This window comes from Crocodylus porosus, unplaced genomic scaffold (genome assembly GCF_001723895.1).
Source record: "Crocodylus porosus isolate Cpor-Errol unplaced genomic scaffold, CroPor_comp1, whole genome shotgun sequence".
NCBI classification, from domain to species: domain Eukaryota; kingdom Metazoa; phylum Chordata; order Crocodylia; family Crocodylidae; genus Crocodylus; species Crocodylus porosus.
The window spans coordinates 29,594,828-29,621,932 of record NW_017728917.1 but is presented as its reverse complement, the minus strand read 5'-3'; the positions used below and the strand labels follow the sequence as shown (position 1 = coordinate 29,621,932).

Here is a 27,105-nt window from a genome sequence, read left to right as displayed (position 1 = left end):
AGGAATAACGGTCACAAGCTGGCAGAGGGAAGGTTTAGGCTAGATATCAGGAGGCGCTACTTCACGGTCAGGGTGGCTAGGGTCTGGAACCAGCTTCCAAGAGAAGTGGTGCAGGCCCCTACCCTGGGGGTGTTCAAGAGGAGGTTAGATGCACATCTTGCTGGGGTCGTTTGACCCCAGTATTCTTTCCTGCCATGGCAGGGGGTCAGACTAGATGATCTGCTCGGGTCCCTTCCGACCCTACAAACTATGAAACTATGAAACTATGTTTGGGTAATTGAAGTCACCCATGACAACCATGGTCCTGGAGTATGCAGCCTCAGCCAGCTCCCAGGCGAACTCCTGGTCAAGCTCAGGACTTTGGGTGGGATGTCTGTAATAGACTCCCACCATTGTGTCCCCTGTGCCGTGTTCCCCATGAATTTTAACCCAGAGGGTCTCCAGTTGTCCACCCTGGTTGCCAATATCAGCTTACAGGGACATGTAGCGTTCCTTAACAGAGAGAGCTACAACCCCGCCCCTTTTATCTACACGATCCCTCCTGTACAGGTTATAGCCATCTATACCTGAGGTCCAGTCATGGATGGAGTCCCACCAGGTCTCCGTTATCCCAAGATGAAGTTAATGTTAGTAAGTGCAAGGTGCTGTATATAGAAAAAATGCATATTCATGATGATAAGCTCTATATTAGTTGTTACTGCTTAGGAGAGAGATCTAAGAATCATTGTGTATAGATTTATGAAAACATCAGCAGCTGTCAAAAGACAAATGTAGTGTTAGGAATGAAGAAGAAGATGGAAGACAAAACAGATAATATCATTATGCCACTGTATAAATCCATGGTTGTACAGACTATATGAAGTGTGGGAGTGTTTTGGTCCTCCTACCTCCAAAAGGTAGAATGAGAAAAGGCACGGCAAAGAGCAACAAGCATGATCAGGGACATAAAGAAGCTTCATATGAGGAGAGACTAAATAGGCTAAAACCTATTTAGAGAAAAAGACAACTGAGGGGTAAATATGATAGAGGTCTACAAATTAAGGAGTGCTGTGGAGACAGCAAATAAGGATTTGCTATTTACTATCTCCCACAATATTAGAACAAGGGACTTACAAAGATATTACTGTATAGGCTCACAAAAAATAGCCCTCTAAACCTGGGGTGTGTGTTTTTAGCAGAGAAGCTGGAATTGAAGCATGTAGTGGCTCCCTGTAATGGCTGCCATGGGCTGTGCTTCTCTCCTCAGGCAGGAGAGAGGAGCAGAATGTACTGTTCAGGGTCACAGTTAGTTTTAACTGTTATGCCATAACCCTGTTATGGCCACTGAACAGTAGAACTGTATGTCTGAAGCTGCAGCTAGAGATTGATGCTGAAGAGTGCATATCCCTCCTGCCAGGAGGCAGCATTCAGTCATGCTGAGCCCATGCTGTGGCAGTTAAAATTCTGAAAAAAATCTTTTCTTCTTCATTATTCCTTCCCCAAAACAAGGTACATGTACTATTTGGGGGCATGTAGTGTGCAAGTAAATGGGGCATTAGGAAGCCTCTTTAAAACTAGTCAAAGGAAGTTCTTTTTCAGCCAGGTAATTAAGTTACCAAGTTTGGAACTTGTTGCCAAAAGAGGTTGAATAGGTGAACAAATTAAATCGATTCAGAAGAGGATTAGATACATTCATGCAGAATATATTTGTCTTATCAGCAGGCATTATACATGATAGTAGGGCTGCAATCTTCAAATTAGGACTTCCTATATCTGCAAATGCTGGAAAGCTGTAAGGGAAGAGGGGAATATGGTTCTACATAAATATTCTTTCCCTTAGCACAGGGGTGGGCAATTATTTTGGACGGAGGGCTGCTTACTGAGTTTTGACAAGCCATTGAGGGCCACGATAGGCAACCAGGGGCAGATAAATATTTATTTTCTAAATTTTTTAGGGGCCCTGCAGCCAGATAGAATGGCTTGGCAGGCCGCCTTTTGGTCCCTGGGCCGCATTTTGTCCACCCCCCCCTTAGCATTTGCTCCATGCTACAGAATACTGGGCTACATGGATCTGTGTTTGAACCAGCCTGGCACCTTTTATGTTCTTAAAGTGCTTGGAGGAGAAGCCTCTGACCTTTCATCCCAATAGTTATGGCATTTGTCCAAGGCATGAGAGAGCCAGATTTTAAGTTCCCATCACCAAAAGGGAACCTGGGAACTCAGCTTCCTAGCAAGCTACTTTAACTATCAGGTCATGGCTAGATATATATGTCAAGTGCTTTCCAGCCACTCTCTTGGAACTGGGACACTGGGTGGCCAAGGGTGGGTGGTATGTGGGCTCAGGAGAAATGGAGCAAACCAGAGGGTAGGTGAATCCCTTCCCTGCAAGTAGGGGTGGGACTCTGGGTTATAGCCTGGGCCCCTGTTCCCAATTCTGTTTATCTGTTTTTATCTAAGGCCCCATCTACACATTACACTTAACGTGTCATTAACCAGTTAATCACATCTTAAGTTGTGACTCAGTCACATGTTTAATTGGTTAGTGCTGCAATAGAACAAGGAATAAGCCACACATTTTTTCTACAAAAAATGTGTAATAACTGGCTTATTCTTTTCATGCCATTAATTGAATGTGTTGAATGGGACTCCCAAATGCAGGGATGTACCTGTGGTGGTTTAATGCATGGGCTCCACAGGGCCTGGGCCTAGGGGATCCTGCCAATCGGGACCCCTGGAAAAATTCAGAGGGGAGGCTAACTGTTTGTGCCAGGATTGAGCTGTGCAGTGGCTGGTTCACCCACTAACCGATCCAGCTACTGTCCCAGAGCTGTGAAGTCGGAGCTAAGGCTGGGCACACAATTGACCCACCTGTTGCAGAGAGAATCACAGCTGGGCATCTGCTGGGGTGGGGAGCTGGGAGCAGGTGCTGGGGCTTGGCTTCCCAAGGCACCTGGGAGATATGAGGCAGCTCCTATAGCCAACTCAGAGACTTTTATCCTAAAAGTGATAAAGCCAGAAGGATAGAAAGGCTAGGGGAGGCTGAGTGGTGCCTTGGCTGGGAACCAGCCCCTCTCAGGAGAGCTATTGAACCTCAGAGCTGGGGAGCGACTACATCCAAGGAACAGGTGGACCAGAAGCCTTCAACAAGGAAGGAAGAGCGATGCTGAGCCAGTGCCTCGGTGGCCTACTCATTCCCTGTGTAACAAGTGTATATCTCAAGGCCGGTCATCACCATGGCCTGCTCACCTGTCTGGGCAGACTGCCCAGACATCTTGTTTGCCACGCCTTTGATGGAATGAATAAGTTATTTCTAGGTGAGAGGCTGCCCATTTAATATACCGATGTGTAGGATTTATCCACGACTCCAACCTTCCCCTATTGTACCCCAAGCCTTGCAGGTGTTATTATCTATCACTTCTGTGTCCCTCTGACGCTGGGCTCTACAGCCCGATGTCTAAACCTATATGGCGCTAGACTCTCAGCACCCTCATATCTGCGCACCTCAGCTTTAAAGTTCTCTGCACCCTTATCTCCACACCCCTCTGGTGCTAGGGCTTCCTGCAACCCCATAGTTGTGCCCTTAGGACATCTCTCTCTCTCTGTGCCTGTCACTAACTCTACCCAAGTTCTGGGAACTTTTCTCTAGGCACTCATGAGCCCTCCAAACCTCCCCTTTTAGCCTCATACCGGTCCTCTGGTGTAAACAGAAAGACAAACAAAATACTCTAGGCTATAACTCAAGTATTATCAATTATACTAATCCTATGGCCCCTTTAGGGAACAAATTGACACCCTTAATACAGCATACACTCTAACCTAAGTACCTGGGAGGTTCCTATAGTCTCACAACACTTAAGTAGCAATGCAGGCAGCCCCAGTTCTCAGACAGCTTCCACATGCAGGAGCTCCTTCTCCAGCAGCTGCCAGAGAGAGTGCCCTGCTGGCTCCAGCCCTGAGCTTACATAGCCGAAACCCTGCCTCCTTCCGGTCATGTGACTCCTGCAGGTGTTACCCAATTACCTCTTTATGCTGTTACCCTGGCAACCCACAGCTGGAGAGCTCTGCTGACTAAACAGAGCTCCCTGGCCAGGTTGCTTCATCCTTAAAGGAGCAGGCACCTTTTAGTGCCCTGCTACACCCTGTCCAGGACAACCCTGACCCTGGGGCTGCAGGCAGGTGCTGGGAGCAGTTGGGGATGCAGAGCTAGAGGCTGGCTCCACATACAGCTCCTCCAGGGGCCACAGGCCAGAGCAGCCCTCAGGGTCATTGGTGATGCATAGGAGGTGCACATACTCAGAGGGTCTACCAGGTCACATGTTGAAGACCACTAGAGAAATGCCAGTTGGGGTGGCTCGTGATTTACTGTGATTTTAGGCTGAGACTGGAGGGAAATTTATGAAGTATTAAACGTTGTAAGAAAAGACAGGATGGGAGAAGCTGGACTGTTGGGAAGTGAGGAACATGTTCCAGCCATGGAAAGTTTCGATGTAGAAGGTTTCATAGAATCATAGAAGTAGGGTTGGAAGGGATCTTGTAGATCTTCAAGTCCGACCCCCTGCCTGGGCAAGAGAAAACACTGGGCTCAAATGATCCCAGCTAGGTAGGCATCAAGACTCCTCTTAAAGACCCCCAGGGTAGGAGCCAGCACCACTTCCCTTGGAAGTTGGTTCCAGATCCTAGCCACCCTAACTGTGAAGTAGTTCTTACGGATGTCTAATCTAAACCTACTCTCCAACAACTTGTGGCCGTTATTCCTTGTTATGCCAGGGGGCACTAGGGGAAACAAGGTCTCTCCCAAAAACTTCTGGTCCCCCCTAGTGAGCTTATAGATAGGTCCCCCCTCAGCCTTCTCTTGTGATGGCTGAACAGGTTCAGGTCCCACAGTCTTTCATTGTAGGGTCTGCCCTGTTGTCCCTGGATCACGTGGGTGACCTCCTCTGGACCCTCTCAATGTTGTCCACATCCCTCCTGCAGTGGGGCACACAGAACTGGACGTAGTACTCCCGCTGTGGCCTGACCAGTGTTGCATAGAGGGGGAGGATCACCTCCTTGGCACTGCTTGAGATGCACCTGTGGATGCACGGCAAGGTCCAGTTAGCCCTCCCAACCGTGACCTCGCATTGTCAGCCCATGTTCATCTTGGAGTCAATAATGACTCCAAGATCCCTTTCTGCCTCCGTGCTCTCAAGAAGGGAGTTTCCCATCTTATAAGCGTGCTGCTGGTTACTACTGCTCAAGTGCAGCACTCTGCACTTGTCAGTATTGAAGCGCATCCTGTTTTTGTTAGCCCAACCCTGTAACCTATCCAGGTCTTGCTGAAGTCTTTCCCTCCCTACTAGCATGCTCACCTCACCCCAAATTTTGGTATCATCAGCAAATTTAAACAGGTTGCTTTTCACCACGTCGTCCAAATCGCTGATAAAGAAATTGAACAGCGCAGGCCCAAAGACCGAGCACTGAGGGACTCTGCTGCCCACTTCTCCCATGTTGAATATGACCTGTCCACCACTACCCTCTGAGTGTGACCCTTCAGCCAATCTGCAATCCATCTGACTGTATAGGCATCAATGCCACAGTCGCCCAATTTAAAAATTTTTTTTTTTTATCTAGCAGTAAGGTGTTCCGAAGGGCCCAAGCTGAAGACAGTGAATTCCAGGTCATAAAAGAGACTGAACTGGCTAAGGAGGAAGAGGATATCATGGACCCAGGATGCTATGTGAGCCTCCCAAGACTCAAGGTTAGGAGAGGGTTGCTTTCTTGGATAAAGAAAGGGGTACGAGAGGGGGAGAAGATTCCCCAGCTGTTAATAACACATCAGTTTAGGGCTTCTCTGCTAAAGTTGACCCATGAAAATCCTGTGGATGGGCATATGGGTTGCAGCAAAACTGAGGCCCAACTAACTAGGTGGAACAAGGTGGTGTTTTTGGCCTAAGATATATGCTCAGGTGGAGAGTTTCTGCTGGGCCTGCCCAGCATGTCAGAAGGTAAGCTGGAACAAGCCAGCCCGGGCGCCATTGCAATCTATGCTCCTAATAGATGTGCCATTCTCTCATATTGCACTTGATGTGGTGGGACCCCTCCTTAAAAGTTTGGCAGGGTATCAATTTTTGTTGGTAATAATAGATTATACAACCCGGTTCCCAGAGGCGGTCTCCATGCGAGCCATCACCAGTCCCCAGGGGGTCTTTAAGAGGAGGTTAGATGGACACCTTGCTGGGGTCGTTTGACTCCAGTAATCTTTCCTGCCATGGCAGGGGGTCAGACTAGATGATCTACTCAGGTCCCTTCTGATCCTAGAAACTATGAAACTATAAGGGTCTAATTTTATGTTGGGGGTCCTTTGGAGTCTATGTAAGGTATTGCAAATTAAGCAGCTGTGTATAGCCATATACCATCCTCAAGCCAATGGCCTTGTGGAAAGGTTTAACGGGACCTTGAAGAATATGCTGTGCCAGTGTGTTCAGGCAGAGCCCTGTAAAAGGGACCTTATGATCCCACCTTTTGTTGTTCGTGGCATGAGAGGCCCCTCAGTCTTTGGGGTGTGTGTCACAGGCCGGCTAGGCGCTATGAGTGTATCAGCTGTGAAGCTGCTGGGTTTGGGATCGAGGAGGTGAGTCAGGAGTGAAGTAAAGGCAAATTTACTTATAGCTTAGCATACAACAGTTAACAGAAAGGTTAATGCGACAAACAGATATAAACAGTAATAAAGAGCTAATAGTGAATGATAGCAACAGATAGATAGAATGACAAAGAGTTCCCACATGAGGTTGGCAACTTATCAGCAGCCCCTCTATGTCAGGTTCATGCCAAGTTGTTCCAGTGAAGTCAGGCGTCCCTGATCAACGCTGTTCGAGGGGTCATCGGGAAGGTCATCAGGATCCGGTCCTCACTCACACTGGGAGTCTGGGGTCCTGCGGTACAGTGATGGTCCTTCTGTCCCGTCCTTCTAACTGGTCACTTGACAAGTACGTTCCTTTATGCCTTATCTTATGCTAATCTGTTGGCTTTAGAGCCACTCACAATCTTGCCCTATAGCTGTTACCTTATGGGATCAAAAGGTGTTAGAAATTATCATGAAAGGGTACCGCCCGAACTCAGGTACACCCAATAAGCGAATTACACCACATTACTTTGAGGTTTGAAATTAGCATTACTCTGCCCTTAGTTTCTTATTCCTGGGTTCCTTGGAATGTGCTAATTATATTAGGTGGTCAGATCTTGTTATGGCTTGACCTTTAAAAAACCTGTTAGATTAGCTAATCTTGTAGCTGTGCTTGTTTTTGGGGCTCAGTGGTCCCATGATCAGTGCAAACAGTTAGGTTCGACACTTTGGTTAAATTGTGATAGACAAATTCCACTTGTAGGTTGCAAATTTGAAAGCTTTTCATTAGCTAGTCTTAACTGCTTAGAGAATTGCCTGAATGCCTACAAAAGCATGTATTTATTGCTCATGATAGTAACCCCTCTGGTTCTGGCCACCACAGGTGTACCCTGTTTGACCTGGTATATGGACACCGCCCAAAGGGCTGGCTAGATCAGGTGAGAGAAGGTTGGGAGGAAATGCCGCTGAAGGGCATTAATAATGTAGAGTATGTGAGAGAACTGAGACAATGCCTGCAGTGGGTGGGGGAGCTATCACGGGAGCACCTGAGGGTAGCACAGAGGGCTCGAAAGATCACCTATGATAAAAAGACTCAAGAGAGGGGTATTCAAGTAGGCCAGAAGATACTGGTGTTACTCCCAGATGCGAAAAGAAAATTCCTAAGGTGTTGGAAAGGCCCCTTCGAAGTGGTTTGGCAGGTTGGCCCTGTGGATTAAGAGGTCTTCAAGCCAGGTCATAGAAAAAAAAAGCAGATATACCATGTTAATTTACTTAAAGAATGGAGGGAACAGGAGGGCTTGTTGGTCGATCCCTCCCCATCGGATGAGAAATTCAGTCGGGACTTGGGTGCAGACCCAGGACAAAATGCGGGGGCCCTAACGGTCCCAGTTGGGACCCAGCTTAGCACCTGGCAACAGGGTCAGTTGAGGAACTTGGCAAGGGAATTTTAAGATGTTTTTAGTGAAATTCCAGGGTGTGCCAAGGGATAATGCATCAGATAATAACCCCTGTTGGGCAGAGAGAAAAATGAGGAGGATTCAATATTATAGATATCAGGCAATTCATGAGGAAATTACTAAAATGCTAGAGCAAGGCATCATTCAAGAGTCCCAGAGTCCTTGACATAGGCCCCATTGTGGCAGTGACTAAACCCAATGGGTCGCTGCAACTGTGTGTGGACTTCAGAAAAGTAAATGCTATATCTCATTTTGATGCCTTTCCTATGCTCCAAATTAGCGAGTTGTTGGAGAAAGTGGGACAGGCTAGGTTTATCTCAACCCTGGACTTAGCAGAAGGGTTTTGGCAAGTACTGTTGAGGAGGGAAGATATGGCCAAGACTGTTTGGTACTCCATGGGACTTGTACGAATTTAGGTGGATGCCTTTTGGGTTATATGGGGTGTCAGCTACCTTTCAAAGACTAATTGAATGGGTGTTGGCCTACACAGATGCCTACATAGAAGATATTATTATATATACGCAGGGTTGGGAGGAATACTTAGAAGCAGTAAGGGCAGTACTACAGGAATTACGGCGGGCTGATTTTACAGCCAACCCAAAGAAATGTATCTTGGGTAAGGCTGAAACAAAGTACTTAGGGTTTATGGTAGGCCAAGGGTGTATTCATCCATTGGCTGACAAGGTGGAGGCCTTGTGACACTACATCCCACCCCAGAGCCGCAAACAGGTCTTGCCAGGTATTACCAACAATTTATACCCCAGTTTGCAGAAATAACAGCTCCCTTAACTGATTTGTTGCAAGGGAAAGGTAAGGGCCCCTTAAGTGGGATTTTGTGACCCAGCAGGCATTCAAGAAGGCAAAGAATGCTCTATGTTAAGACGTGGTGCTGGAAACCCTGGACTTTGAATCACTTTTCATTGTGCCTATAGATGTCTCAGATAGAGCATTAGGCACTCTCCTTTGGCAAGAAGTCAGCAGAATTTCACAACCCGTAGCCTATACCAGCCAGAAGTTAAACCCACAAGAAAGGAGGTATGCTACAGTAAAATGTGAATGCTTAGCCATTAAGTGGGGTATTAACTACTTTTGGTATTACCTGATGGGGCATGAGTTCACCGTGATAACTGACCATGCCCCGCTGAGATGGTGTAAGACTAAACAGATGGGCAATGTGTGTATTACCTGAATTGACTCTGCAACCTTTCCACTTTAATATTGAGTATAAACCAGGGAAGACTAGTACTGTTGCTGATTTTTTTTCAAGATGTTATGAAGAAGAAAAGTTGGCAAAACAAGGCCACTTGGAGGCAGAGTCAGCCCAGTTATTTCATGGTAAGGATCTGCCTAACAGTGAGTTAAAGGGGAAGGTATGTGAGAAGATCAAGGATACCTGCCCAGAGAAGCTCCCCAGCCAGAGGGGCCCGTCCAGCAGTAGCAGCATGGCTATGCTCTGGAGGGAGCTTCTGATCCACCCAGATGTAGCCTTATCAGCTTGCCAGCTGTGGTGAATTGATTCAATCAAGTCTCCAAGAGCTATTTCCAGCCCTATACGCCATCAGGAAGGAAGAGAAGAAGGGGCCGGCAGAGAAGGCAAGTACCCACTTGCCAGTCAGGACTGGAGTCCCCGGGAACAGGGCAGCAGACCCACAGGGTTTATAGAGTTTGGAGGAGCTTGAAAAAAACATTTCTGCATTAATTGGCTGCAGCGGGTGGTTAATTGAGCCAGCAAGATACTAATTATCAAAAAAACCCCCAAAACTGCCTGATCACAGCTTCAGTGATCAGGAACTGGTGGACTGAATGAGAAGAGGGGGGACAGCAGCCACTGTGAACCCTGGCACCATGGAGAAAAGTGAATAAATGGACATATCAGGTCTTTATTTTTTTTCTTTGTTTTGCAAGGAGGGTTTTTTTTTCCTTTTGCCTGTCCTTACATTCTGACAGGTGGCACAGCCCTAGTAAGCCTTTGGAGCATGCTACTTTCAAATACAGGGGGAGTTCAGGATTTCAATCCTGCATGCCCCCTGCACCAGTAAAAAGGTGTGATTGGATCTAATGTTGGATCCCACAGTCACACCTCCTGCCATGCATGTATGGCATGACAGGTGGTCTGATTATATGGACCGCACATCAGATCCTATTGTGCCTTTACTTGAATGTCCAGAAGGGCCTTAATGAATATTAAATACAAAGTGCAGTGGGATAGTTCTCTCCACTGGAGGAGGGGTGGAGAAAATCCTGAATAATGCATAGCCTCTGGCTTGGTGGTTGGGTAGCACATTTGGCAGGAAGCAAGAGACACATGTTCAAACCCACTCTGAGTAAGGGGGATCTAGAACCTGTGTGTTCTGCTTCCTGGGCAAGTAGCAGAGACCTGCCAGCAGGGCCTCTTAGGCAGGGGGCAGAGAGGGGAGCCATTCCCGCCTCCCTGTGGCGTTGGGCAGAGGGGGCTTATCCTGCCACTCTGCCCCATGAATGGAGCCAGTGGGGACAACAGTGGTTGAAGCAGGCAGATCCCACTGCAGTCCCCTGGGGGCAGTGGGGCTAAAGGGGGGAATAACCCCCACCCCATTCCTGACCATCCTGCCTCAGGGGCCATGCTGACTAGCATTTCGCTGCACCCCTGGCCCTGCTGCTGCAACCTGTGGACCCCAGCCCAGGTCATGTGGGACAGGGTTGGGGTGGGGGAAATTAAAGCCCTCCCTGGCAAGTTCACTACAAGTTACTCCCTGGGCTGACCACGCCGCCCTAGCACAGCTTTCCTGCAGCCGAGGGTCGCTCCAGCGCCCCTTGGCTCCTGACCTGAGCGACTGCAGGCATGTGCCAACATTTCCACAGTCCAGATGGAATGTCTTTGCAGTTGCAAACTAATTCAATCTCTGCAGGTTAGGCTAACTTAAAAAGATTGAACCAATTCAGGCTCCAGCTTTTTGAATGTCTGTCCCTAACGTGGAAGTACCAAAATTTGTCATTACACAGATGTGTAAATGGCAATTAAGTATGTAGCATTCTTTTTTCCAGCTGAAACTGGATATGTAATGGAAGGCTTCCTAATGCCTAGGTTTTTTTTCCTGAGCTGGTACAATTAATTTAAAACCCAGCAAGTCACATGTGAAATTCAAATGATTCTTGCTGTTGTGTATTACTTTGCCTTTGTCAGAATGTAATCTTCCATTCTATATAATGATGATAATATCTATATTAGGTAATGCTATGGCATAATCAAATAAAGCTTGCTTGTAAAGTACTCCAAGATAATTGCTCAGATAGCAAGTGGTGAGTGTGTAGAGGTAGGTACATCATTAGGTTGGAAAATGATTGAAAAGTGAAAAAATACCTACTATTTCTTGTCTGTCAAGTAGTATGCCTGTCAAGTGAGCTTCGATAGTATCTGTGGTCTTATGATTAAACTAGTGCTTCTGTTGGTTTAAATCATACTTTATCCTTTCTTCTACCAGCAAAACCATTCTATTCAATAGTAATTCCTCACCTGTATTATCCTTTTCTATGTACCCTTATACCTTGTCAGCAATTTTGCACCCACTTTTTGACTCATTATTTCTTACATCTTTTAAAAATGCATGCCTTTTAATGCAGATAATGTTATGATACATGTTCAGGTCACTACTTAAATCAGAAGTGTCCTATGTTACCTTTCAAATTATATAAATAGACTACATTGTAACTACAGACTTTCCATCTCTTTACAAAATGTTTTGTTTTTCAAGAGATAATTTTGTACATGTGCTAGTCACTCTTCCTGTGGAGAATGTGCAACTCCCTGAAGTCAGTTTCCAAAAGTGAAATATTGTTGTTTTGCTTCGCATAGTAGCACTTTCACTAATAAGCATTTTAGATACATGGAGACTGAAAAGTAGGGGCTTTCTGAGTTCGTCCTTGTACTTCATATTCTGCCCATTTCCTTGGACTTGAGTAAGAATAACATTGGTATATCTTTGTTTAACCACACAAGAAAACAATCACTTGCTACCTGTAGAAGCTAAAATTGGTTCTTGACCTACAAAACTCAGATTTAAGTATGAACCAGAGGTTTTTGGTTTGATACATTATAAATAAGGTCAAATTGCCCAGATCTACCCATAAATCATGGCCCCTTCTCTAGAATTTTTGCATCTAATGTTTCAATTACAATTTAATTTTGTATAACACACAGACAATTTCAGCTAGCCCACTAAAAATAACTTAGTATTAAGAGACTTGATTTTGGCTTCTACTAGATGAAGCTGCAATTTTTGGTAAGTTTTATATTTATCTATGTAGTACTTCACACCTTCTAAACGTCAGTTTTTGAACTTGCAGGCACTGTAAAGTTTCTATATCTGTGTCAGGACCTCTGGAATTCAAACCTCCAGTCCACAGCACCTTTAGACTGGCCTGGGCTTTACCCTGAGGTCCTTAATAGGTAGGGTAACCATAATAATTTGAGGGAAATCCAGGACAGGATATGGAAATCTAGGATGGGGAGGGGGGCGGGGGGCACCAGCACATGTGTGCGTGCACACACACACGCAGCCCCAACTCTCCAGCTCCCAGAAGCAGGGCTGGATAGGACAGCTCTGTGTGTGTGTGTGTGTATGTGTGTGTGTGCATGCACACACACCCAACCAGGGCTGGGTGGGACAGTGCAGTGCACATGCATGCACAGACACACACATACACGCCCGACTCTGCAGCTCCGAGGAGCAAAGCTGAGCAGGACAGTATGGCACACACACATACACACAACTCCGACCCCACAGCTCACGGGGCAGGCCTGGGAAGACAGCACGGCATATATACATGCACACACACAGACGCACATACAGTCTGAACCCATGGCTCTCTACAGAACCCAACTCCACTGTGCAAATGACTCTGCCCGCCACCCGGCAGGGTCCATACCACAGAACAGCCCATTGGCTGGATTCCCTGAAGACAATTGAAGCTAAGTTCCTGGATTGACATGAATCTCCTTGCATGTGTCCAGTTCCTAACTCAGCAGCTGCATGTGCCGGCTGAGTCCCACCAATCCAGGACTTTGGTTCAACAGCTGGGATGCTGAGACAAATTCTGAAGTCTGGGACTGTCCCAGCCAAACCAGGACATGTCACCCTATTAATAAGGGATCAAGTGACCTAGGAGGATCTGTGGGGGCCACAAGTCTCTGATAGGAGGGATATAAAACCCTGTCATTTCCAGCAGGCTCTTGTCAGTGCAACAATACTCTTAGTATTTCTTCTATGGATCTCCTTGCTTCACACTTGTTTTCCTGCTCCTGTGTTGGACTTTGTGGCTTTGATTCCTCAGTACTTTTGACCTTGGCTCTGGTGTTGAAGCTTTGGCTAGTGTCTCTAGATCTGAATCTCTGCCTTGTTCCTGTCTTGCACCTGCCTTAGATCCTCCTGCGCTGTTGTTCTTTGTAGCATGGGTGAGGGCTAGGGCCCTCTGATGACAGAAGGATTAATTGACAGCCCCGCTCTCTGTTTGCGTCACCCCTGGATTCACCCACCATGTCTTCGTCTTAAATGGTAGAACAGGGTGAATGAGAACATACCTGGCCTCTGCAGTAGCTTGTCACAAGGGTTAAGGAGAGTTTCACCAAATATCTTTATGGGGCTCCTCCTTCTCTCCTAAAGATGTGTGCTGTCACAGATGCTAACAGTTCATCTCTCAAAGTGGTCTCTCTGGTCCCTCTTCTTTCTCTGATGCAGCCCCTTTAAGATGCTGGGCCCCATTCCAAGGTGTTGCCCCTTTTATACTCACCAGTCCAAACACTAGATAGACCCTGGGCCTGCCTTGTCTTCTCAGTGAGTCCATCCTACCAGGGGAATAGCCCTTGGGCTTCCAGACCCTGGTGGTTTAACAGTCAAGTCTTCTCAGGGCTCCTGGATCCTCAGGTCCCGTTCTCAGCCCCTCTCTGGGTTCCTGAGTGCTACCCAGCTGGGCTAGCCCAGCTACTTATGTTCTTCACTTCTGGGTCTACAGCTACTTGCTGTCTGCTAGCTGCTGCATCTCCTGTCCAATGAGGGGATGGGGATGGTTTCTGGCACAGCTCCACTCCTCTGGAGCTTCTGCGGTGATTCCCCCTGCGTGCTATAACCAGCTGCTTTAGAAGGGCTGCATACCACTCCCTCAGCTAATCCAGAAGCCCCATCTGTTCCCCGTGACTGCCTCATGGCTAGTTTTTGCCGTGTTCCCTGGCTGTTCCCTGTTCCCAGCCTGACCCAGTCATCTTTTCGGTCTGCAACCCTCAGCAGGCAGCCTGGGGGGCTTTTCTAGATGCTGTGGTGCCTGGTAAGTATCCTGTGCCTGAGCCCCTGCTACATACCCTCTCTTAAGTGTGTGGCTACACTAACTTCTTTTCACTTTCCTTCAGTTGCAGGCATCTTTCAATTCCTTTGGAAAATCCAGGGCATGTGTAATTTTTCTGGTTCCAAGTCATGCTGTCATGAAAGAAAATCTGCCACCACGTTGCCTTTCCCAGATTGATAGCGTACTATGAAACTAAATGTTTGTAATGCTAAGGCCCACCACGTAATTCTGGCATTATTTGTTTTTGCTGATTGTAGCCACCTCAGGGCTGCATGGTCTGTCACCAAGGTAAAGTTTCTCCCCAGTAGATAATATCTAAAAAGCTCCATGGGCCATTTTATGGCTAAGGCACTCACGTTCAATAGTAGCAAGAGTATTGTTGCTTTTAGTCCAATACCTTCCTACTGGCTTAGCTATCGGGACTTCATCTCTTTCTCTCACTTGCAAATGTCAGGGCCCCAAGGCGATGCCTGAGGTATCCATTTGTAAAACAAAGGGTGTAAAAAAATCTGGTGTGTACAGCACATGTTTCTGACACAGAACATTCCTCAATTGCTCAAAAGCCTGTCTAGTCCCTGTCTAGGAACCCGTTTATAATCTGATTGGGTTCCTCTTTCTTGGTTAGAATGGTTAGGGGCATAATGATTTCAGATAAATGAGGTATGAACTTTCCATAGTTCACTAATCCCAAGAAAGAGCGTACCTGCTTCTTTGTCATGGGTTTTCAATAGTCTTGGATGGCCTGGACTTTGTCAGCCAAAGTTTTGACTTGCCCATGTCCCACCGGAAAACCCAGATATTTTGTCTCTGCTTGTCCTACAGCACACTTGTTGGAATTAGCTGTCAAGCCAGCTCCTCACAACTCCTTCAGAGCAGTGAGCAGGCCTCTCACGTGTTGGCACCTAGAGCTAGAAAAATAACATCATCATCAATGTATCCTCTTATGTATACCTGATGGGGTGCCAGCAGTCTGTTCATAAGCCTTTGGAAATTTGCAGCAGCAACCTGCAAACCAAAGGGCATCTGTTTGAACACATACAGATCTCACAGCTAGCATTTTCTCTGTTCAGGGCATCAGGAATGCATCAAATTTTGCTGCACTATTAATTTTCCAGGAATCTATACAGGGCCATAATGAACCATCCAGTTTGGGTACCATTACTATGGGGCTCCACAACTGACTCTGTGACTCTTTAATGATGCCCTGACTCAGCATCTGCCAAATCTCTTGTTTAACTGTCATGTAATCTTTTTGGGATACACCACCATGACTCTCAAACCATGCATTCCAGAGGGGTAATGATTAGATGCACCACCCACCCCCTTGACTAATCTACATTAATCTTGGAATACATCCTCGTATTCCCTTATTAGGCAGGTTACCTGGGCCTTTTGATACATGGTCAATTGCCCTCCTAACTTAGGACTGTGTTCTTTTCCCAGGACTGCTTTCATGGAGTCATCCAGGGGTCCCAATTCCAATTTGTCAGGATAAGGTGCCATCAGTAGAGCCTTCCTGTCTTTCCATGGCTTTAGTAAATGTATACGTTAAATTTGGGTTTCCCACCACTGATCTGGCCATGGGCCATACTTGTCAAGTCACCTGATATGGGCTATGCCACTGGGCCAGCTGCTCTGATCAGGAACCAGGACTAATACTTTGTCTCCAACCTCCAATTCCCGTTCCCAGGCCCTGCAATCATAGTAGGCCTTTTGTCTCTTCTGAGCCTTCCCTAATTGCTTCTCCACTGTTTGGCTTCTCAATTCCACCTTTGGTTCTTCTCCCATAAGTTTGGTCTCTAATCTTGTCCCTGAAGAGGCTAAAAAGCTCCCAAGGACTGCCCACAGTACCTCATGGAAGTAAATCCCACTCCAGGATCATGACACAGGAGAGCTCACTTGAAAACCCCACTGGCAATTTGTGGGGGGTTTCTAGACCACACATCTTAGATGCTTACTGTGGTACATTCTGGGTTGCCTGGTGCATACACACCAGGATAGTGCATTTTGTGGCTTCCCCAATTCCAGTGAGCTATCACCGAGGTATTCAGTATAGTTCGGGTGCACCCAGAATCAAGTATGGTCTGGCACCACTCAGATGTCTACTCCCACTCTCACCATGGGTCTCAGTGCCACTTTCCATTTCTTCAGGATACTGAAACTGTAGTCCATCCACCCATCCCATGGATTTACCTTGGTCTTAGGATTCTCCCTGGTGAGTACACTGGCCAGCAGACTAGAAAGGCATCGCCACTGTATGTACTCCAGCAGGCCACAATTAAAACATTTTACTTTGCGCATGGTTGGAGCCCTTCTTTCTTCCCTGGAGGGCCCTCATGTTCCCTACAGATACCCTTTGGGATGGAAATATCACTGCCCTCTTGAGGGGATCCCACCTCAGCCTTGGTGTAGGCTTCTGCTTGCTTGAGTGCCTCTTGGAGTGACTGGGGTTGATGTTGGTGTACCCATTTCTGAGTAGCTCCATCTAAGTCCCACAGAACTGTTCTAGGGTGTAACAGGGACTCAGACAAGAGCCCTGTTACTTGGAAGATTGGGTCAAGCTGACTCGACAGTGAACCCAACCAGGTGGGGAAGTTACACACCTCAGGCATGATGAGGGCTATTAGCCTGCTGAGGGAGGCATAAAACAGGAGGCAAGAGACAGCCTGATTGCCTTCGGGCACCAGAAGAAGACATGAAAGGTGATGAAGTTCCATGGAGAAAGAAGTAGACTTACTGGCAATCTGGATGGACTCCAAGAAGACAGTAAAGCCCTGAGTTACGTAGCAGTTTGGTGATGAAGAGGATCACCTTGCCAGGAATCCTGTCAGGCAGCAGATCCCTGAGAGACACAGCAGGGCAGCAGCAAAAAGAGTTTTTCTTGCTGGTAACTCCACTGTGCCGGTGAGCGTGGTGAAAAGCGGAGCTGCCAGGTGGCGGATCAGCCGGGACTTCTAAGAAGGGATTGTGCCCCTTAGTGAAGGAAGGGAGGGAATTGGGGTTATCCCCAAGTCTGAGGTCCGTTGGGGCTGAGGAAGCTGGGAGCAATATAACAGATCATGAGAGAGAGCAGTTAGAGACTGCTCTTAGGGTTGTGCACCCACGGAGAATGGGGAACACAGAAAGTGTATGCCACTAATGAGATAATTAGCGGTGAAGAATCTTTATTAAACATCTGGTCTGAGCATTTCCTGATTGTAACTCTGATTACCTTGGCCAATGACGTAATTGGTGAAGATATTGCCATTTCACCACTGTTACCTGGAAATAAACATACGCTGTGAGCAATTGACATCGGGGTGGCATTATTCTATCCAAGAACCATGAAAAAACAGTAACCTTCTTTCTTTCTTCTTTCATTCAAGTCGTGGCAGGAGAGTCTAAAGGAGAGACGGGGATAAGATTGACTATCCTGCTCACATAGGGCTCTAGAGTTATGTGATCCAGTGTCTCCCCTTTACTGCTTGCTTTGGACTTCAGCCACTTTGCCACCAGATCCTGAAATGTAGGGGTGAGCAGGCATGAACACTTGTCTTCCACTCACTCATGAGCCCAAAATTACTGTCTATAATGTTCTAGTAAGACCTGCCAATGGTAAAGGATCACTTCTTTTACTCTCTGGTAAAGTGAGGTTTCTGCCCAAGGTAAGGCCCTATAGGCGACCTGTGCTTTTCCCATCAAGAGGGGTCCTATCCTTCTGACCCACTGGTCTTGGCCCCAACCTATGGCATTTGCCATTCTTTCACATGATTGTAGATGAGCCTTGGGTTTATCTTCTTTGACCATCCTAGGCATCCTGAGCTCCTCTGCCCCTTGGAAGCCTACCAAAGTATTATGGGCCAGTAGCTCTTAGGGTTTTGTGTCTCACAAGCAAGATATTCTGCATTTCTACTTCCTGAGCTTGGGTTGTAGCACACTCTCCCAGCTGTTTGTGTTGTCCCTGGAGGAATTGCAAAATCATCTCCTGGGTTTGCTTCCAACACTCAGGACTGGTACTTGCTAGTTGTCTGTCTTCCATCTTATCTGTCAAGATGTGTAATTTCTGACCAATGCACCACTGTAGCAGGGGCAAGGGCTAGGGCCCTCCAGTGGCAGAGTTATTAGTTGACAGTCCCACTCTCCATTCCTGTCACCCCCAGATTTGCCCACCACATCTTGGTCTTAAATGGTAAAGTGGGGTTAATGGGAATGTACCTGACCTCCACAGTAGCTTGTCACAGGGACTAAGGAGAGTCCTGCTGGGTGTCTTCACGGGGTTCCTCCTCCCCTGCATCCCAACCACACCTCTTCCAAAGAGATGTGCCATCACAGATGTTAACAGCTCCTCTTTCAAGGTGGTTTATCTGGTCCCTTTAAGATGGTAGGCCCCACTCCAAGGCATTGCCCATTTTAGAATCACCAGTCCAAGCAATAGACACAACCTGGGCTTGCCTTGTCTGCTGTGAGGCTGTCCCACTTGGGGAATAGCTCTGGGTGACACTCAGTCCCTCTATGGGCTCCTGGACACTTAGGTCCCACTCTCTGCCCCTGTCTGGGCTCCTGAGTGCTGCCTGGATGGGCAAGCTGGCTACTCATGTCCCTTACTTCTGGTCTGCGATGCTTGCTGTCTGCCAACTGCCTCATCTCCTGTCTGCTAAGGTGGGAGGTTCCAGTATGGCTCCTCTCCCATGGAGCTTCCCTGGTGCTTCCTCCTGCATTCTGCCACCAGTTGTTTCAAAAGGGCTGCACTTGGCTTGCATCAGCCAATCTGGGAGCCCTGCCTGTTCCATTTGACTGCATCATGGCTAGTATATACTGCGCTCCCCAGCTATTCCCCATTCCTGGCCTGACCCAGCCATCTTCTCTGGCTGCAACCCTGAGCAGGCAGCTTGTTGGGGCTTTCATGGATGCTGTGATACCCAGTAAGTCTTCTGTGCCCAAGCCCTTGTCCTGCTTTGCTCTTGCCTTTCACCTTCATGCCTTGTTCCTGCCTTAGACCCCAGTACCCTACTCCTGTTTACCCTATCGTGTATTGGATTCCCTGGATTTTGACCTCTGGTTTGGCCTTAACCATGGACTTACTTTCCTCAACCCCCAGTGTGGTACAGCAGACTCGGACTGACACCTGGTATTCCAGCTCTGTTGACCCTTGGCTTCTGAACCCTGACCTTGCCACATCTGGTCAGACCTGTGAAAGTTAGTGTATTTCTGACTCCATGCAGTTTCAGTTAAAAAATAAAAAGGTGGTTTTCCACTTACTTTCTAGCGCTGCCATTTTATATTGGGGTCTAAGAGCTAAGCTGGACGTGTTCTTTTTAGCAGGTTATCTACCCTGCTGGTTTCTGCAGGCAGGCTTTTGCTCCCTTCAGAGCTTCTCAGCCAATTATCTTAAAGTACTTGGCTTTTAGGCACCAAACAAACCAAAAAATAAATAAAAAATCCTTCTACCCTGTCCTACGTACTCAAGGAGGAGCCCTTTAGGTCTAGCTTGCAGCACAGCAACCTAACCCCCTCCTCATAGCCAGCAGTTATATTTGCAGCTTGCTTCTTCCTCCTTTGCTTACCATTCCTGGAGCTTTTAAAGCTCCTAGTAGGACACTTCCTGCAAGTGCCCTTCAGCTGAACTGTATCAACATGACTGATTGTTCCTTCTTAAAGGAACAGACTGCTCTGTTATAATTTATTTTTGTGCATCCTCAGTATAATCAAAATTATGTGGTCAAATTTGATTCCCTTTATACCTACAAAGCTCCATATTCCTTGGAGTTCCACAATTGTAGCAGTTCAAGAAAAAATAGGATCCAGGTTTCTCTTGGTTACATTGTCTTTGTAGAGCTCACAAAGAGAGGGCAGTGAAAATTCTAGAGAGAAAATAAATAGGTAGATATGTCACTGCTTAAGCAAAATCTATTAAGAAAATGACATTTTTATTTACACAGTTACATTACAGGGCAGTCTAACACTTCAGGATGTCTATACACATGCTCCAGAGTAGAGGGGAGGCACTTTAATTAGAGCAGCTCTAATTACCCACAGCGTCACATGTATTCAGTGTCCTGCACTTCAGAATGGTGGCAGGGGCAATTTAACTGAAGCTCGTTCAACAAGGTTTAGTTAAAGTGTCCCACCGCCATTTTGAAATGTAGGGACGCTGACTACACATGACGTGGAGGCTGCTGGAGCATGCTAATTAGCATGCTTCAGCAGACTTGCAGGAGACTTGATTAATCGAGTCTGCTCCGATGTGTACTAATTAGCATGCACTGGAGCAGAAGTCTGTCAAGTGTATAGGTGCCCTCAGTCTCCAACTCAAAGCCAGCAAGTTCAATATTATTGTTCAGTATTTGAAGTAAATAAATATACGAATGAAAAGCATCTTATTGGAACAATAGGCAATAATGTGAACTTGCTATTGGCATCAGAAGTACAATCACAGACTTCCCAGAAGTACAATTGCAAACTTTGAAATAAAGTTACCTTTGTGGTCTAAACCTAAACTGCAGATTCAAAAACACTATAATTGGAGTATTATAGATATAAAAGCAAGGCCTTCGTCCGACAATTTTGAATCATACTATGAACTGACTTAACAGTTGGTGCTAGTGCTGGGATCTTTAAAAAAGATGTTGTATGTCAGTTATTAATAATAGATGAAAAGTTTCTCTGATGTGAAAGTCAGTTTGCAGTTAAGGTCAGTAAGTCTCTGTTTCAAATCATCTATGACACCAAAAGACAAAAAAGGCAAAGTAATTTCAGTTTTCTAAGAGTGGACTGTATAAACCTCTACTGTCTAGCTTCAGTTAAACACTTTGAAATTGTACTGAAGTTAATCATCTTGTCACATTTTCTATTAAATCTTTTGTTACCAGCAAGATAGATATGCATTAGCACTAGAGGCTTAACTTTCAGAAATAAAAGGCATGGTTACTTACCTGTTTTGTGGTGCAGATCCCCAATTTGCAGGTGTATACAGCTAGTAGGGCTATGTGAGGCTTTGGACTATGCTTTGGATCTGGAGAAGCTTCAGACACTTCGGCATCCAAAGCAGCATGTCTTGATTAAAGCACTGGCTTCTTTAGGTTTTCCAAAACAGTTCGGAGCTTCTGAACCACTTTGGAAAAGCTTTGGAGCCGCCTCAGAGAGCTGGCCATAGGTTATAATGGGGAATCAATGAAATATCTATAATTTCATTTGTTTTTGTTTGATTTGGATGAAACTTGCAGGGGTGGTAGCTTGAAGCCCCTGCTGAGAGCATGAAGCCTGCCAAGATTCAAGAAGATAGGTGCAGGGGTTTGGGGGGAACTGCACCCCAAGTTCTTGAAAGCAAAACTCATGTTGTATGTGTGTGTGTGTGTTACACCACAGGGGGGTGAAAACTGTGGGGATAGTAGCCCGTGGTGAGGCCACAAAGCCTGCCAAGTTTCAAGATAATAGGTGCAAGCGGGTTGAAAATCGCAGGGGTGGTTGCCCCTGCTGTGGCCATGAAGCTTGCCAGGGTCATCTATGTCACGATTTTTGCCTGTCAGCAGCTTGAGGTGCAGTTTCCCCCAAACCCCTGCACCTATCTTCTTGAAATTTGGCAGACTTTGTGGCCTCACTAGGGGCTACTACCCCTGCAGTTTTCACCCCCCTGTGGTGTAACGCATACGTGACATGAGGCTTGCTTTCAAGAATTTGGGGTGCAGTTACCCCTAAACCCCTGCACCAATCTTCCTGAAACTTGGCATGCTTCATGCTCTCTGCAGAGGCTACCATCCCTGCATGTTTCATCCAAATCAGACAAAAAACAAAGTTATAGCTATTTCATTGATTCCCCATTATACCCTATGGCTGGATCTCCAAGGCGGCTTTGAAGCTTCAGAGCTGCTTCAGCCGGATCAAAGCGGGAAACCAATCCAGAGCTCCGGATCAGATTCCTGGCATCTGAAGCTGCCAGATCCGAAGCCAGATCACATAGCTGCCTACTGGCACAGGCCTAATAACTAGATGGCTAAATAAGTGTCAAAATGTAGTGGGAAGCCGCACTTCAGGGATGTGTGTGTATGCAGTAATGTAAAGCAAAAGTGAAACATGAAAAGACATGATACAGAGCTGCTTACTTAGCTGTCCAGTGAATCTCCCATCCACTGATGTAGGGTCACTTTATAATTGTATTCCTGCACTAAATCACATTTGTGAATTTATGAATCCAATAATGATCTCTAAACAGCATGTGTACTTTGCATTTAAGTTCTCCCTTTTGCATTTAATCTGATGTTTATGCCCTTGCTGTTCTCAAATATTGCAGTCCTGGATTACTTGTAGGCTCCAAGGTAAGCATGTACTTGAGTGCTTTGCTGGACTAGGGTTTAAGAATCACTGGATATTTTTATATGTTCCTGGTATTATTTATTGTATCTATGTGGACCGATGAGGTGCTGGTACCTTTACCACTCAAATTTTTATCATGGAGTACCATTATACTTTTTAAACAAATTTGTGCATGGCTAACTCTGATAAGTCAAATCCCTAGCTGGTGTTTGATGGTACTTAGTGCAGAAGGAATATATCATTTCTCTACTGTTTATGTATGTTCTATATGGGGAAATGAAATTTGACTTTATTTACCAAACTAAAAATGCACCAATTGGTTGAGTATAAACAAGAAGCTTTTACCAATTATGAGTTATCCTGGTGATACGTTCAGTCACTAATTAATATGTCTGGTTTATTTGGTAACCCTCTCATCTCTAGGTCAGAGAGCTACATGTTTAAGTGGTGAAAGATTAAGTCCCACATTAGGAGTGGAGCCAATTTTCAGTTCTGATTGAGGGTCAGCATTAGTGGGACATCACTTTTCCATCTCTTTGGCTGCTTGCAGACATTAAAATAAAACAAAACAAGTGGCTTTACTTTAAACTCCACACATTTCCATGCTGAGCCCAGCACATGCCCAGAAAAAGCAGTGCATTAATTGAACCCAGATTGCCCAACATCTATATCAATTGGGTGCTTTAGAGGGGCTTTTTTGGTGTTTTTATCAAATAGCTGATTGAATCAGCTTTAGCTAAAAGCATCAAAAAGCCCTGCTAAAGCACCCAGTCCAGTTGCTTCTTCCAGTAAGGTGTGGTTTGGTTTTTTGGGTTTTTTTTTTAATGTCTGCAAGCAGCCTTTAAAACAGGGGCAGGCAGTTATTTTGGCTGGAGGGCTGCTTACTGAGTTTTGGCAAGCTGTCGAGGGCTGCAAGGGTAGCTCCGCCCCTTGACAGGTGCCTGCTCCCTGGTCATGATCTTGGGACCAGAAGTCCCTCCCCTTGCCCCTGGAAGTACTCCTTTCAGCAGGGGGTTTGCTATCTCAAAAACAGAAAAATACCAGATTATATTCTAAAAATCAAACACCTACTACAACATTCATTAATTTGATCTCAAAAATATTTTTGTCCTTATTTATTTGTGTTTGTATAGTGTACATAGAGGTGATTGTATAGTAGCTTAAAATGAATTCTTATTCTTGTATATTGTGGGGGCATGGGGGGCAGTTATAGGTTTGTAGGGGTGTGGGGGAGGTTATGGGTGTGTGGGATGGTTTGTGGGAGTGGATAGGTGAGTGTATGAGTATGTATGGGGTTAAGGGGTGTGGGGTGTGTATGTGGGGTGGGGGAGCATGTGTGTGGCTAGATATGTGGGGTGTGGGTAGGTCTGTGGTTTGTGAGCATATGGGGAGAGGGTGGCTGGGGAAGATTGTAGCATGTGTGGAAGGGGAGGGTGGCTAGGGTGTGTGAGGGGGTGTGTGGTGTGCATGTATGGCAGTGTCTCTCTCTCTCTCCTGCTGCTCCTGGCCCCAGGGCACCTGCATGGGCCCTGTGCTCCTGCTCACTGCCACTTCCCCCTCCCATCTGCCACTGCTGCTCTTCTTCTGCCACTTCCCTGTCTCCCCTCCCCACCCAGCTTACTGCTCTGGCACCACATCCCAGCTGCATGGCCAAGACCACAAGATGCAGCAGGAGCTGGCTTGGCCCAGCCAGCACTGCATGGAGCCAGCTGAGAATCACAGGGGCTCCTGCTGAGTCTTGCAGTCCAGCGACGTAGCTGGGAACCACATGGTGCTGTAGTGGCCAGTGGGTAGGCAGTGGTGGGCAGGAAAGTGGGGAAATGAAGGCAGTAGGTGGGGGATGAGTGTCAGTGAGTGGGGGCATGGGAACACAGTGACAGCTGAGCGGGTGTGTGTGGCCTGCACCAGCACACCAGGGTCAATGCCGGCAGGGCCCCACAGCACAGGGCCTGGGCTGGCAGGGGCTCTGTGGAGCCAGACAGGCTCTCTCCTCTCCCTGCTGGTGCAGCCAAACCCAGCTCCATACCAACCCTGCCAGCCCTGGTTCTGCGCTCTTGCCACCCCACCCTGGGCCCCTGCTGGCCTTGGCTCTGGGGTACAAGCACAGGCTCAGTGCTCCCACCTAGCTTTCATTGTGCTACCACACACCCACTCACTACTACTCTCCCCCCTACCTGCTGCTGCCATTTCCCCACTTTCCTGCCTGCCGCACTTCAGCACCATGTGGCTCCCAGCTGCATGGCTGGGACCACAGGACTCATCAGGAGCCAGCCTGGCCTGGCCCCAAGTACTGGGGTGATCTCCTGTGCTCCTCTCCTGCTTCCCTCCTCCCCATTCCCTACTTCATATCTGAATTTCCCTCTATGGTGGAGGGAGGCGGGGAGCAGCACCAGGGTCCCAGGCCAGAAGCCTCTGCTAGGCAGAGGCTTCTGTTTGGGGGCTGAGGGGACAGGGCTGGGCTGGCCTTGCTGCTGTGGCTGCTGGATCCTGCCGCTGTCTCTTGCCATCTTTGACAGGCTGTCAGGGGCAGATAAATATTCATTTTCAAAATTTTTCAGGGGGCCCATGGGTCATATTTTTCCTGCCCCAGCTTTAAAATGTAAAGTGTAGATTTCTATTGTCTCTTGTTTGTCTACAAATGAATCATCTCTTGGCACTTTGTAGTAAGTAAAGATCATAATGTATTTCGGAGAGATGTCAAATTCCCGAAAGTTTGTCTAACATCTTTCCTAGCTATATAGTTGGTCCAATAAATATATTATCAAAAACCCCTGAGTCATATATCTTCTGGACTACCATGACAACACTCCAACCCATGCTGGTTGGTAGGAACTGGCTGATGGTCAGTAAGGTAAACCTCCAATCAGAAACATAATTGAGTTGCCCGCCAGTTATACTTCTCTCCTTCAGCTTATTGTGTTAATAAAGTTAATCTGTTCCTGGAAGCTGACAGCGTTGGACCCAGGAATAACACACCTTCCATTGTTCTCTTGTTTGTTCAGCAAGCTCTCAAAAACAGAGTAAGTAGCTAATAGCTGTTAGAACACAGATTTTGCTCTTCTTACCTCTGCAAAATAAATATAATTTTATTTTACTTTTTATTTATATTTTATTTTATTTGGATTTAAGCTTGAGTATAACTCTTGAAAAGCTTTTCATGGAAGATTTTAGTAACTGAAGTGAGTTTTCTAGCTCACTGAATCAGATGCACAATTAAGAAATAGTGATTTTCACAATATTTAATGGTTGTATTGAAGTATGATTCTATTATAGCTTTGCATGGAATACTCATTAAAGATGATTATTCACCATAAATTAAAACTCACAGAAAATCTAAAGCTATCAATTGAGCTAATTAATATTTTTTAATCAGGGTATAATTTTTCAGTTTGCTTGGATCACAGGTAAACTCCTTAAACATTTTCTTTTTGCAGATACTTGCATTGTGACTAAGAACTATCTATCAAGCCAAGCAGTCCAGGGGAAGGGGTCACAAAAGTGACAGGGGGAGGAGAGAGCTTGGGGATAGGTAGGAGAGGGACTGTTTGCTACCTTGGGTGGGAAAACTGGGGCGTGGGGGTTGGGGTTGCCTGGGGGCTGCCTTGGCAAATGGCTCTGGCACTGGGTAGGAAAGGGACTGTTTACTCCTCCAGGCAGGAAAACTGGGGCACCAGAGGTTGGGGGCAGCGGGAGAGAACACAGGCGTGGAGGAACAAACAACCGTCCCCCTACCCAATACCAGGACCATCTGCCAAGGCAGCCCCCAAGTGTCCCCAACCCCTGGTGCAAGTCTTCCCATGAGAAGGAAGGAAAGCTCCTGAAGAGCTGGTCCACCTGTTTCCAAAGGACCCCTCCAGTCACACAACCACCTTGGGTACCACTATCAGAGGTAGCTGATAGATGAAATATGGTCAGCATGAACACCTGGTCACTAGGGGCCAAATTCACACTTTGAAATAATTAGGAACCAAATTGTTTGGGAGAAAACACGTAAATAGTAACACAGAGTGCCTACAGATGAGCAGTGAGGCTGATCCACCATGCTGGAATTCCAGCATGCTGGAGCAGACTCAATTAATTCCAGTCTGCTGGAGCATGGCAGTTGCTGTACTCCAGCGACTACCTGTGCTGCACCCACACCCTGGGGCAGCTGATGCATGGGTGCCAGGCAGAGGGGAGCAATCCCTACTGCCCCACACTGTGTGTGTGGGGGGACTCTGACACAAGCCCTTAGAGGCCCCAAACACCGCTGCCAGAGCTGGTGAGTGTGGAGTTTTTGTTTTTTGTTTAATGCCGGGAGCCTGAGTCAGGCAGGGAGTGGGGCTGGGCAGGGCAGCCACAGGGGCTTCACCCACGGCTCCTCCAGCTGTGACTGCCTCTGCCCCAGCAGGGGGAGCCGTAGGGGCTATGCCCTGCTGCTGCTTGCCCAGCCAGCCCTGAGGAGGAGGGGGCATGATACAAGCA

The 27,105-nt window shown here is 46.8% G+C and overlaps 1 long non-coding RNA gene across 1 annotated transcript; it reads right to left on the bottom strand.

The window, feature by feature from the left end:
* Window positions 1-6,903: 6,903 nt before the first annotated feature.
* Window positions 6,904-26,874, bottom strand: LOC109311464. Its single transcript, XR_002101513.1, has 3 exons — window positions 26,864-26,874; window positions 14,776-14,782; window positions 6,904-6,983 (listed from the first exon to the last, which is right to left on the bottom strand). It is a non-coding gene; the product is annotated as an uncharacterized LOC109311464 (long non-coding RNA).
* Between the last annotated feature and the right edge of the window lie 231 nt (window positions 26,875-27,105).